This window comes from Canis aureus, chromosome 26 (genome assembly GCF_053574225.1).
Source record: "Canis aureus isolate CA01 chromosome 26, VMU_Caureus_v.1.0, whole genome shotgun sequence".
NCBI lineage: Eukaryota > Metazoa > Chordata > Mammalia > Carnivora > Canidae > Canis > Canis aureus.
This window is the reverse complement of record NC_135636.1, coordinates 11,624,755-11,639,116: the sequence shown is the minus strand read 5'-3', so window position 1 is coordinate 11,639,116 and position 14,362 is coordinate 11,624,755. Positions and strand designations below refer to the sequence as shown.

General features: G+C 41.6%; 1 long non-coding RNA gene across 1 annotated transcript; it reads right to left on the bottom strand.

Annotated features, from left to right (window-relative positions):
- Positions 1-589: 589 nt before the first annotated feature.
- Positions 590-14,070, bottom strand: LOC144297897 (uncharacterized). The gene is made up of 3 exons (XR_013364777.1): positions 13,811-14,070; positions 9,269-9,488; positions 590-2,801 (listed from the first exon to the last, which is right to left on the bottom strand). It is a non-coding gene; the product is annotated as an uncharacterized LOC144297897 (long non-coding RNA).
- Between the last annotated feature and the right edge of the window lie 292 nt (positions 14,071-14,362).

Genomic DNA, 14,362 nt, shown 5'->3' with positions numbered 1-14,362 from the left:
CTCTTTGCCACCCCCATCTGAGTCCCAGCCACTATCATGCTCCCCCATGGTCTGCTCTTCAAAAGCAGCTAGTGACCTTTGCTTTTTGCAAGTTTTTGTTTCCTTTGTTAAATTTACATTTTTAAATAGTACATGATTTACGAGAAGTTTGCAAAATGTGTAAAAGAATTTTTGCACACTCTTCTCCCAACTCCTCCAAACATTAACATCTCAATACATCACAGATGAAGTGCTACTACCAGGAAACGAACACTGATATGATACTATTAACTCACCTGCAGACCTTATTCAAATGTCACCATGTGTTGCACTGATGTCCTGTTCCTGGATGAAGTTCAAAGGCAGGATCACATGTTGCATTTAGCTGTCTGAAATGGCTGAAGGCTGTATTTGGCCCTGGAGCCATAGGACCCCAGTCGTAGAGGGAAGCTTTGAAAACATGTCAGTTAATTTCATGTCTCTGATCAAACCTCCTCCTCCTCCTGCCATCCTGCTGTTTGGTGTTCTGGTTCACTAAGAGAAAAAGCTTGAGTCCTATATTAGTTAAGGTTTTCTAGAGAAACAAAACCACAGAGCCAGTAAGGGAGAGAAAAAGATTTATTCTAAGGAATTGACTTGCGTGATTACAGAGGCTGGCAACATCAAAATCTACAGGGTGGATCATCATGCTAAAGACCCAAGGAAGAGCTATTACAGTCGCTCAAATCCAAAGGCCATTTGCTGGCAGAGCTGCTCGTTGCTCAAGGAAGTCAGTCTTTTGTTCTGTTAAGGCCTTCAACTAATTGAATGAGGATCACCTACATTGTGAGACACAATCTGTTTTTCTCAAAATCCAGCAATTTAAATGTAAATCTTATCCAAAAACACTCTCACAGAAACATCCAGAATAATGTTTGACCAAATATCTGGTCACTGTGGTCCTGTCAAATTGATGCATAAAATTGACCATCACAAGTCCTTATCAGAGCCAGAAGGCCCCTGTGATCAGCCGTCATTCTCTAATCTTGCTTCCCACTACTCACCTGGTTGGCAACTGTGCTTAGTCTAGACTAGTGGTTGTCAAACTTTCTTCTGCAGCAGAGTCACTGGGAGGGTTTTTAATACAGATTTCTGGGCCTCAGAGTTTCCAATTCAGTAGGTCTGAGGTGGAGCCCCAAAATTTGTAAGTCTAAAAATGTCGTAGGTGGTGAGGACCACTGTCCTAGACGTAGTATCCTTTTGACATTTCTCAACTAATAAAGCATTCTTGCAATCCAAGGGCCTTCATACCGGATGCTCTTTCTGCCAAAAAGACTCCTTCCCTGGGTATTTGCATGCAATTGGGTATTGATAAATACTTAATAGCTGACCGAAAAAAAAGTCACGATTCATAGCATTTACTGATCTGTGGTGTACAAATCCACGGTGGTTGATTTTAAGCTTCCAACATGACGTCATTGAACAGGAAGTTGAGAAGAGCTGTGCCCGATCAGTTCCTGGGAGCCTATATGAGCTGGCTCAGTGTGCCAGTGTTTGGTGACTTCTTCATGTTTTTGCTCAACGTCACCTCCTCTGAGAGGGCTTCCCTGATCACCAGGTAAAATAGTATAGCCATGCCTCAAGCATTCTTCTTGTCTTATTTTGGTTCATTGAATTTATTTCCACTTATGATGGATTTCTATTTTTAAGCTTTCATTGTCCCCTCCTAAGTCATAATCTTTAAGAAAGCAGAATTTTGTTTCATTCTATGCTGCATCTCCAGGCATAGAAGGATGCCTCAAACAGAATAGGTGATCAATAACTTTTTGCTGAAACTATGACTAAATGAATGAAGAAATGAACTTATGTATATGTTTGCTCATTGTCTGTTTTCCTCACCACCCTACTGGAAGATAATTCTACCTTGAATTTTGTTTACCATGTGTCCACATCCATACGTAGCAAACACAAAATAAATAATCCGCCAAGTTGTGCTGAGCATAACATGGGAAGGTGTGTTTTAAAATGGTAGGGAACTGAGAATTTTTGATACAAATGTAAAAGGAGCTTTATACCTACTTGGCCCCTAAACATGTAAGGAAAAGCTCTGGCCCCAGTAGGGAGTGAGTAGACACAGATGAGATCTTGAAATGACTCTCCCACTTAGAATCCCCATAACAAGGGGAAGTAATGAACACTGTAAATTGAATCTTTGTTTTAGGGCCTGTTCCTGGGAGAAACTGAGGAAGAACAGGGCTTAGAGCTTACAGCTGGGGAAGCTAAAATGTTCACACAAGTTTTGAGAGCACAAAATTGACAAGGATAAATTCCTCCAAAGAAGTTCATGTAGCAACTCTCTGTAGGGAAACCCAATCAATGAGGACAGAAGTTCACAAAGTGTTCCCAGGGTCAAGAGCAGATACCCAGTTCCCTCTACCCCTGTATAATTTGCCTTGTCAGATGGTGTCCCTGAAAAGGCGAAGCAGTGCAGGGAACCTGGTGGGTATGAGCCCAAGAAATATGGGCAGCTCATCTGCATATCTTTTAGTGACCTTCTGGAATGACAGCCAAGCCACCAACGTTTCCCTGTTTGCAAATGATAGAGATCTCATTTCTGAGGACGTTGGGATTGATGTGGCAGCCGCAGTGCCATTAGACCTGGAAGATGCTCTGTTCTCATTACTGTCTCCTGGCAACATAGTGCCAGATGCTGCCATGAATATTAATGATCCTCTTTCACGTAACCTTTCGCGCCTTCCTCCAGCGTCTCCGGGCTGCAGCCAGGGATCGCTGCTATCTGCTTCTGCGGTCTCCATCTCAACAAATCTTTCCTTCTTCTCTTCCTGTTTGAGAAAAGAATTATTAATGAGATTTTTATCTAAGGAGAGGGTTTCTACTTCTCTATGGTGACGCTCACTTTCCAAGCCATATCCCATTTTCTAAGAAAGATAATGGCACTCCCATTGTGCAGGAGCTTGTCTGTGATCGCTTTCACTGGCTTTATCTTGCTAGGTGGAATACATAATTTGTCTAATATCTCTAATATCTCTGCTACTCTGTGCGTGGAGTTGAAAAATAAACATGGAAAACTAATCAACATGGAATGGGGGAAAGGCGGGAAGTCATTTAGTGCTAAAATCTCAGTGAGTTTCCTAGTTCTTATCAGGTCCAGCAACTTCAGAACTGTTGTAGTGTGTGTCATAGCAGTGGTCACTCCAAGCTCACCCATCTGACTACCTTTGGTTTTTCGTGCTAAGAGGCAAACACTTGAAAAGGTAAGGCATCTTGGATTGCTCTAAGTGAGACTGTTTCCTGCCTTTAGCTCTTTGCTTTGTTTTGTTACAGAACCCTGGGCATATTGCTCCATCTTGCTCAGCCTGTTTCATAGCCATAAAATGTAGCTAAAGGCCCCAACCTCCCTGGGTTGTCAGTAAGTTAAATGACATACGACACGTGAAATGCTGGGCCCAGTGTCTGGTGATAGTAAGGATTCAGGAAATGGTAGCTGGTTGTACAGTAGATTGCTTAAATAATGGCCCTTAACGAAACATGCCTCTTGGAATCAACACCACTCAGAATGATTCTGGAGTTGGCTACCTCACTTGCTTTCACCAATGGGATATCAGCTAATGCGAGGGAAGTAGAGGCTTGGTAAGTGCGAGTGCACTGGTGCTTCCCTCTGGGAATGCTGCCTCTACCACATGAAGAAGCCCAGCCTAGCCCTCTGGAGAGTGAAGGAGCCTCTGAAGAGAGGCTCAGCCAACCCTGAAGCTGAGTGCAGCTGCATGAATGAGTACAAGCTCAGGGCAGAGAAAGCACAAAGATAGCCATGGGATTTTGAGATAAAATTTTTTTTTACTTAAATTGCTAATTTTAGAATCATCTGTTTTGTAGTAGAGGTTAATTGATGCACTTATGGCTGTTTTTTTTTTTTTCATAGCTGCTGTCTTGCTTCAACCACACAATAATCTCACGAGGTGGGTAATATTATCTTCCACTTTACTGATGATGAAGTGAAGGTTCTAGGCCACCAGGTAGATGCCACCTTCCTTGTCCAGATCCTTAAGCTCGCTGCTGAGGTATAAGAATATATAAGCAGTGCTCCTAGGTGAAACAAAATCTTTTAACCTAGTTGGAATTGTGTATTGGATCTCTTGGTATCCGTTGGGTTTCCTAACATACAGTCAAGAAAGCGTTAGGTAATGAGTTTATAATCCAAACCAGCTCTCCTCTCCAGCCCTAAGGAAGGAAGCTGGCAATAGTTGCTCATCTAACATTGCTGGTATCCATTGATGGCATCGCCCTCTAGCTTGACAGAGAAGTAGAAGCTTCTGGAAGTTGCTGTTCCTAAAAGCTTAGATGCAAAGCAATAACTTAGATGCAGGGCATCTTTCTGAGGTCTCCTCACCCCTCTGACTTTGTCTCTCAGTGGAGTAAGTTACTACACATCCCAAATGGTTCCTGAATTTCCATCATTAGAAACAAATCCTTTAGTTTAAGCTTTGTAGTCTTTAATACTCTCTCAGAAAATTCAAATACCCCCAAAGGACAACTCATCAATCCAGTGACTTCCTCACTGTGAAGTAAGTGAAGGAAGTGAAGTGACTCACATACAACAGACTTCTGTTTGTGGGCAGCCAGTGTTGATGCATTGATCTAGGGCAATGCTGTCCTACAGAAATATAAAGTGAGGCACAGATGTAATTTTAAATTTTCTTGCAGCTACAGTAAAAAGAAACAAGTAGAATGAATTAAAATTTTTTTTATCTAGGGGCACCTGGGTGGTTCAGTTATTGAGCATCTGCCTTTGGCTCAGATCGTGATCCTGGGGTCCTGGGATCGAGTCCTGCATCGGGCTCCCCACAGGGAAACTGCTTCTCCCTCTGCCTATGTCTCTGCTTCTCTCTGTGTGTCTCTCATGAATAAAAAAAATCTTATTTTTTTATTCCAACCCAATCCAATCTCTTTTTATTGCAATGTATATCTATATCAATATGAAAATTTTATGAATGAGATATTTTACCTAATTTTTCTTACCAAGCCTTCAAATCTTGTGTGTGTTTTAGACTTATAACAGGTATTAATTCTGTCTCACTACTTTTCCACTGTTCAGTAGCCACACAAGGTTAATGGCCACTGTGTTGACAGCACAGGATTAGAGAGCCAGCTTACTAGACCATAAAGTGGGGGCAGTAAACTGACCTCACGGTGTGCTGTGTACATTAAATACAGTCACATGGGAAAATTCTGTTGTCCCAAAAGTGTGTAGTTTAAAGCATAACTAACTTCAAAAGTATCAATGCTATAATCTACAAAAAAACCACAAAAAACAAAAAACAAAAACAAAAACAAAAACAAAACCCTTTGACAGTTCGGTTAAGTTTACATTTATTTGCTTTCACAAATTTTGCATTATACATCTTAAATTGAAATTTCTTAAATGCAGCAGTTTCTGGGTATTGCTCCTCAGGCCAGTGGATCTATAACAGGGGCCTTCTTGTTTGGCAATGTCATCACCTGATGTAGCTGCATAGGGCTGTTTCTGTGTGTGTGTGTGTGTGGGGGGTCCCATCAAAACAATCCTGTATGTGATGAAGCCTCTGTTATTAGATATTCACTGAACAGCAGTTGATAACATTTACAATGTTTGAAAGTTGACTCCAATACATAACACAGGACAGTGGTTATGTTAAATTTAGTAAGAACATATTACCATTTGAAAATTTTAATAATTAACATTTCTCTTTTTTTTCTTTTTAAAGAAGGAGTAAGGGAGGGCCAGAGAGAGAATCTTAAGCAGGCTCCAAAACCAGTGTGGAGCCTGATATGGGGCTTGATCTCACCACCCTGAGATCATGACCTGAGACAAAATCAAGAGTTGGATGTTTAACAGACTGAGCCACCCAGGTGTCCCTCTTTTTTTTTTTTTCTAAGTAGGTTCCATGCCCAATGTGGACTTTGAACTCACAACCCTTAGATCAAGAGTCACATGCTTTACAGACTGAGCCAAACAGGTACCCCAATAATTAAGCTTGCAAATGCTATTTGTCCTAAATTTATAGCATTTGTACTTCCAAAGCAATTAATGCTTAACTGGCACTAGCCATCTGGACACCCTGGATTTATATCATTCACCACCAAGGTGATAAGAATTGCTATCCCCCAATCAATGCTAGCCTGTCTTCACAGAATTATGCCCCAAATGGCTGAGACATTATTATGCCAGCTCTGAGGGTCAAGAAATCTGTGGTGGTAGACAGTTCTTCCATGGCCTAGAAAAATCTTCACTGCAATTTGTTTGTGAGAATTAAGACATTTACCTCCTTCCCGGCCTCCTTCCCTCCCCCCCGCCCCCGCACTCTGAAATAACTAGAATACTTTGCACTTTTCTGGAGGTTTTGAAGGGAAAAGACCCTGCAACAATGCACAGATCCTGGGTATTATCAATAAACTACCATATCTTGATGAAGCACAGTAGTCGAATTGGTAATAGGGAAAAACTTGCCAGGAATGTCTGAATAACTTGGTTTCAATATGAGCAGAAACCATGCCTTTGAGGGCTATGGCTAAAATTTGTAATAGTCTATTTGGCCATCTTTATGTTTATTAAGGAAAAGTGTCCCTTCCTCTAGGGGGGAATTGTCCTGCCCCAGGGTACATGGCTTGGTGAGTGGAATATGGCTGGATATTAGCACCAACTCAACAACTTAATTGAGCATCTTTGTAGACAACCTGTACATCTGTACATGGTAACCCCAGCTGTTGTCCATTCACATTGCCTCTAAAGAGAAATAATGCGAATGGGGCAGTAATTTAGCTGGCTCATGGACCAATTTGGATAGGCTATGGTTCATTATCATGCCTTTAAAAATTAATCAAATACAATACTTGCCTTTTAAGAACAGGAAAAATGGTGGGGGTGGGAGACTGAATGTCCTTAATATTATTTAGAAACGATCAAACTCAACTTCTAACTTCCAACATGCCACTAAAAGACATTCCATTTCATTAATATTTTATGCCTTCTCCCTAGAGCAGTTGAATATATCACATGTCACAAGACCAAATTTCACTTATTCCCAATAATTTAAAACTAGCATCTGAGCCAAGAGTACCCAGAAAAAAAAAGAATGATTTCTTACCACTGTCTAAATGAATTGCACTGTTCCCAAGTGAGGCTATGGCCCTTCAGACCAGAAGAATACACACATTTATGCAACAAGTAAAGAAACAGCACTGGAATTATGTCTAGTTCATTTTCTCTGGCTTTGATTAGAGATTAAACAATTCCCAAAGAATGGTAAAAACAAGAGAAAATATACATTCCCCATGTGTTAGAGCAGATGGTGTATGGAAACTCAATGAACTGATAATAAAAATACATACCATAGTATTGACACTTATTGGTGTAAAGAGAGTTTTGAAAATCTAATTGGGCTTGATGATGGACAGGCAATCACTTGGCTTTATTATTCTAACTGAAAATGGAAAGAGAACCTGTTTCCTTGTTTCAGATAGAATTTTAGAACTACTCAGACACTTCCTATAATTGCACTGTTACTTTTGGTGAAAACGACAGGTCAGGAAATTTTAATTTTCTTATGTCATTTCTGGAATAGTAAACACCATCTTTCCTCTCTCTCTGTTAAGTACACACACGAACACACATTCTTTGGGCTGTCATAATTTAATATAACAGTTAGTTCCTTTCAGCCTAATTCTTTCCTTCACATCCTGTGGTCAATATCTGAACTCATCCAGAGAACTGAGGAAAGACAGAGCTGCCCTTTTATCTAACGTTGCTGTCAGGAATTCAGGAGAGCTCCAATTTTAGCTGTACTATTGGTGCCCTGCTTATGTCCTGTTGCATTCACCATTCCAATACCAGTTGAGCGCATTCTTCTGCAAGATTGCTACTCTTTACCTTACGGTTTTCTCTCAGCCTCTCTCACGATCTCTCAAGATCAAGCCCACCAGTTAATACCATCAGGTGTATCCTTTCATCACTGATGAACGAGTTGGAGAATAAATACCCCATCTCTTTCATTCCCTGGATGGAACAACTTTGAGGCATATTCTAGACTGCCTTTTCTCCTAGAGGCCCACAGAGAAGGGCTAGATACAATGTAGGATACCTAGTTAAACATGAATTGCAGATGAATAATGAAAAAATATTTTAGTTTAAATATATCCTAAAAATTGCATGGGACACTTCTACTAAAAAAATCATTTGAGGCACCTGGGTCATTCAGTGTTTGAGGTCTTGATCCAGGGTCCTGGGATCGAGTCCTGCACTGGGCTCTCCAAAGGGAGCCTGCTTCTCTGCCTCTCTCTGTGTGTCTCTCATGAATAAATAAATAAAATCTTTGAAAATAACTAAATCAAGAGACCAATCTTTTACCACTCCCTCAACCCCCAGTATTCAGTCATTGACTGTGGTCTATCCAGATGAGTGCAAGGTGTGACAAGATGCCAGCAACATCTACAACACCTCCCAAACAGCTGGCCCTCATGTCAATAAACATGTTTCACTATTTATTTTATTTCTGAGCAACATGAATTGAAAATACTAACAGTAAAATCCTTAATGGCTCCTAATTCCTCAAGGTTAATCATTCCTCTAAGCACTAAATTCTATGACACTTTTGGAAGCTGGAACTGCAACTTACTTGCAATACTTCACACATAATAAAGGGTCAATAAATATTTGTTGAATTGAATTGCACATAGAAGCATACCTAATATATCAATAATATAAACATTAATAAAAAGCATACTTTTGTTTAGTATCCTCTACTAATAAACTAAACTAGGAATTCTATTAGATGATTAATTTTTAAAATTTGATGAACAAAAAAGCACTGCTATTGTGTTTCAAACTACCCTGGAATTAGTCCCAATCTTGTGAGATCCTTAGTGAATTAATAAAATACAGGAACTGAGAGTCCTGCTTAGTGCCATTGAAATACAGACAGCAGCTAAGACTTGGAAGTTGAATAATAGTGTGAAAGATCTGCCTTTCCCAAAATATTTTCTCTTGGTGCTCTTTCCTTTCTGTGTAGACAGCTATGTTAAGAAAATGCATAGCATTGCTGGAACCCTGGGTGAGAGTCAGAAGGCCCACTTGTCAAAGTTGCCATTGTCTAGATTCCTAGATGTTTCCTCTCCCAAAGAAGCCACCCAACCCAACTGACACTGCTCCTTAGCACCAAATCTTCAGGAGATTGGCACCAAAAGAAGAGACAATGGATGGGATACTGGAGCACCAAGTGATGATACATTCAGTTTGGACTGGAGTAATGCAACCTACCTCTGTAGGGGTACTTGCAGAGGGCCTGGTGCTTGTACAGGACACATTTGATTTAACAGAGCTCAGTCAACAGTGGATCAAGTCAGCCATGAAAGAGAATCATCAGAACCCAAGCATGGCAACCATAGCATAAACAGGTATACTGTGCCCTTGAGTCTTTAAGTGGCCTTGTGTGAAGACAAGCTTGATCCTGGAGGCAATTAGCCTGCCATCTTAGGGACTGGAGGAATAGAAGCAGGTTTTCAGGAAAGATTTCTTCTTCAAAGGAAAAGGTCTAGAATATTTAATGTCATATAAGGTTAGGGGATGCATACATTCAACTAAATCCTGGGCACCCAGGTAGTAGACAAGCTTGGAATTCTTGGAGTTATGGGAGGTGGGTGATGGCAGTGGGTAAGGACTGGACAGCAATGTAGGAGCAGAGATAAGGGATCATTAAAGAGAAAACCAATGGTCAACTATTTTGGAAAATTATTTGGTAGTGTCTATAAACATTAAGCACTCTATTACTCAGCAATTCTACTCCTTTGTATATGCCCAACAGAAATGTGTCCATGCTTTCAGGAATGATCCTTGCAGCATTATTTGTGATAGCCCCAACCTGAAACAACCCAGATGTTCAATAGTAGAACAGATAGCTGTGGAATATTCATGTAATAGAATACTACACATCAACAGAAATCTGCAATTATGGGCAACAACATGGATGCATCTCAAAAGCATAATACTTTGTGAAGAATTCAGGCACCAAAAAAGCACATATTTTATTATTCCATTTGTATAACGTACAAAGGCAGGCAAAAGTTCTGACCCGGGGCGGCTGGGTGGTTCAGTCAGTTATGTGTCCAATTCCTGATTGGTCTTGATCTCAGAGTCATGAGATCTAGCCCCATGTCAGGCTCCAGGCTCAGCAGGGAGTCTGCTTGAGATTTTCTCTCTCCCTCTCCCGCTGCCCCTCCCCACATATACTCTTTCTCTGTCTCTCTCAAATAAATAAGTAAATAAACCTTTTTCTTTTTTTAAGTGCTGACTTTAACAGGGGGACAGGTTGTGATGAAAAGTGGACACCCGTGTGCCGCTGATGGGCCCATGATGTCTTATTTCTTGATTTGGGTTTTGGTGACTTTGTTACATTGGTGAGTTCAGTTTGTGAAAATTCATGAAGCTGTACACTTAAGATTTCTTCTCTATGTACATTATTCTTCAACAAAACATTAACTATCATTTAAAAAAGGAAAACTATTAAAAACTATTGAGTCATCAGCTGGGGTGCTAGTGAGTCAGAGTCATATGACAGAAATCACTTAGTTACTTTAGGATCCTGGGGCTATCAGGAGATTTTTCTAGAAAAGGGTGGTGTGCCTCCTACTCAAACCCACTACTTCTCCATTTTCCCTTCTTCCTTTAGTCTTAAAGTCAAATTCTCAAAGCAATCACTTAGGATAACCATATTTTTTGCCTGGCTGGTTTGGGTCCTGCCTTCTGACCTGCATATAATTGGCTGTCAAATTTCCATGTGAGTGATAGAAGGAGCTCTTAAAATTCTCAGAATAACCTGTCCCTCCATCTGGGGCATAGTTCCTCTTCCCTTTCATCCCAACATTCATCAGCATTAGTAACAATGGCAAGTTCATGGCTTAGCTCCCTTAACTTTCCCCACTGCCTACCTTCTGATGGCAATGCTAGCAAGCAGTGAAGTGGTCAAAAAGTGGCAGAGTGGAGACAGAAGCCAAGGTGCTGAATAACGATCCTTTGAATAGCAAGACCTAACCAAGCCATGGGCTTCCTGGGCAGATTGCAGAGGAGGATGGGCTCCTCTTGACTGGAAGCATAGATGTCAATCCATGGGAAAACACAATAGGACCCTTTGGCCTTGGCAGGGCTGTAAGAGCTCCAGTTTCCCTTGAATAAACTCTTCTTGAGCACCATCTCCAGTGTATTTCCACAAATCTGTTTCTTCAGAGTGCTCGGAATTCATTCCTTTTTCATTGTCCTGCTGCTCGAAGCAACTAGGGACCCAAGGCATCCACCTTCTCAATGTAAAATAAACACAATTCTTTCTGGACCAGCTGAGCCAGAGGAAAGTGGAGCCAAAAAATGAATAAGACACTAGGCTAAAGCAAATCAAATTTCTGTGAGTCCTCTGTCACACTCCTCTCTCTCTGCCTGGTTGAGCAAGTGGATGGACGTATCATATCCTCTTTCCTTAACTAACAATAGTTGGTCTCCTTATTCTTACTTATAATGCATTTTCTTATAGTTCTGCTTTCAAAGGCTTTTCTGTGCAAAATCAATGTCCCTATCCCTCACCTATAGGGATCCCTCACCTTCAGGCTTTCTCTATCTATCTTCCCAGTATCCCTGTGAATCTCAATAGTGATATCATACACATTTGCACTCAAAGGGCTCATGACTAATGATGTTATAAATGATTGCAGTCCCAGGGTTGCCTCCAGCATCCCGGCCACTGCCAGTTGCTATTAATAATGGTTCTTGACCCTCCAGCGTTATTCCAGGCCACTCTAATAATTCAGAGGCTTTGGACAGAGGCTACTAGAGATACGCTGCCAGCCACCACTGGGATTCAGACCTCAGCCAAGCTCTGAGCACCCTACATGGGAGTTAATTCCTCTTCTCCATAAATATTGCCTGAGGACTGGCCTCACCTTCTTCTTATTTGCTCCTTCAGTATCTCGGAAGCTGAATCTTCAGGTGAGGCACATCTAGTCCCTGAGCCAGTTCTGATCAAGGCTAAACAGGCTGTTGGCCACCATGTTCTACCAGGAGCATGTGATTGGTTTTGGTGTCTTGGCCAAGTGTAGCTAGCTGAAGGTGGCCTGGTGCCCCAGTGTGGAGTACACCGTGACACCATGGAGCAGTGAACCAGACATCCAGGGCCAATTTTAAACTACCATACTTGAAGCTATTTATCAAGTACCACCTAGATATTTAAGTCTACATAGTACAAGGAGGGTCAAAATGAAATTATGATCATTTTGAAGAAGAGTTCATTTTACTGAAAGATAAAACAAGCTATTGACTCTTAGCTTTTGTGTGTATGTATTATTTTAGTAATTTCAGCAGCAAACACAGAGGAAAAAGTCAATTTTATCTTTTCTTTTTTTCCTTTTCCAAAAGACAGGCAGGGATGTTGGCTTATTAAAACAATGTCAGTGGGCTTATTAAGAATAATATCAGTTGGGTCTCCAAGTCACCAAGATAAGCATGCTCTTAACAATTTTAAAGCACATCTATTGCTTCTTTACATTTGGTATATTGGATTAATTGATTTTGTAATGTTTCATGAATAGGTTGTCTTTTTCCAAACTTTACTGTCTTTTTATCTAAACAGAATAGCAATATTTAGTGAGATGTTAAAAGGAGAATCTTTGTTGTGAGTTTCTACCAAGGCCTCCACAGGTTTAAAACAAAACAAAACAGATGCCAAATTCTCCGACATTTTGTAGTGAGATTCTAGGTCATCTATGCCAAAGTCCTGATTGGTGATGCAGCCAACACCTACCTCTTGGGTATAAAAGTGATGTTGTATTTCCCCCCAGTCATCTTTTACCAAGATTGGTGAGAAGAGCAGGAGAGGAGAAGGTAGTTGCTTACTCTCATCTCCAGCCTAGGAGGAGGACATGGAGAGGATCCTATGAAAGCTTGACATTTGTCTTGTGGAGACTGAGGGCAGTAAATATATAAACTATGACTTCAAAGCCCCCAGCTTTGTCAATACCCACATGTGAGGGCTGCTCACATTATAGATGGGCAACCGTAAAATGTCATCAGTAACCTGTTACAGTTGCTGGTTTATAAAATCCATGAAGCCTATGGCCAGTTTGGGAAATTGGGTAGCAGAACCAACATCTGTACTAATCATACCTATGGTCAGTATAGATTAGGGTTGGCTTATTTGCATGTAGTCAATCATGGTTAAGTGTCCGAGCAAGGAAGACCTTTGAGGGAACCAATCACAGAGAAGATGTTCCTCATAAAGGTAATAAGAATAATTGGTATTCACTTGTGAAGTATAACTTGATTGCTACACCACAGAGAAACACAACTATACTTCAATAAATACTTTTAAAAAGAGCCACGGGTATTTATAGCTCGATGGCACTTATAGTGAGGTACAGGGGCATGTGCTGTCTGCTTAATTAATACTGGGTGGGTGACTTGCTGGCCAGAGTCCTGGACTTCACTGGTACAAGAGCCCTTGTATGAGATCCAGTCCTCAGTGATGGGCCCTCCAGACAGCAGGGAGGGAGGAAGCATCTGTACCTGCAGGGTCACTGATGGCCCTTCCCCTTCATGGGATCTCCTAGAGAGTAAGACATTGTGGCTCCTACCCCTACTTAAAAGAAACATTTGCATGAATTAACAGGGAAAACTTAGTCCAGAGAGATTAAATTCTTTATATGTTGAATGATATTATAACAATCCATACTGATTTGAAAAGGTCACCTGTGGCCAGTAACCACTCACTATGTCAAAGTTGGTGGAAAGACTAACTGTCCACCAATTCCTCAAATGTCTTACCCGTGCAGTTGTGACAGAGATGCCACACGACCCTCCCGGAGAAGACTGGAGGCTGCAGGTGGAAGGGGAAGCTTTCTGCCTCACAGGATTAATCTAGTGGTTGCCTTGAGAGACAAAGGAGCACAGTTGGGTAGAGCTTCCTCATTTTGTGAGAAGATTGTTCACATTTTAAACCAAGGAGTAGAAATGTGGCAGGTGAGAATTTTCTCCCCTGCTCCCATCTTGAGCTGTGGCACGTGCCCCACCTCCCTGCTGGGACCGAAGCCTGTCCCCAGAAGGTCTTGGGAAAGCGATGTAGGCAAACCGGACTATGACCACACACTGGGGCTCCGGAAAACAGAGACTGACCCGGCGGCGGGACATTTCATCTCCATGTGGGGCGGGGCCGGCGGGATCGGGGCATCGGGAGGCCCCGCCAGGTGGCGCGGACCCTGACCTGTGCCCCCCTCGGGACTCGCCCCCCACCGCGGACCCCCGAGGACACGTCCTGTGCTTTCTGTGGGTCAGACTGTGTCCCATAGAAGTGTCTGCCCTGGGTCGCAAGTGCAAAAT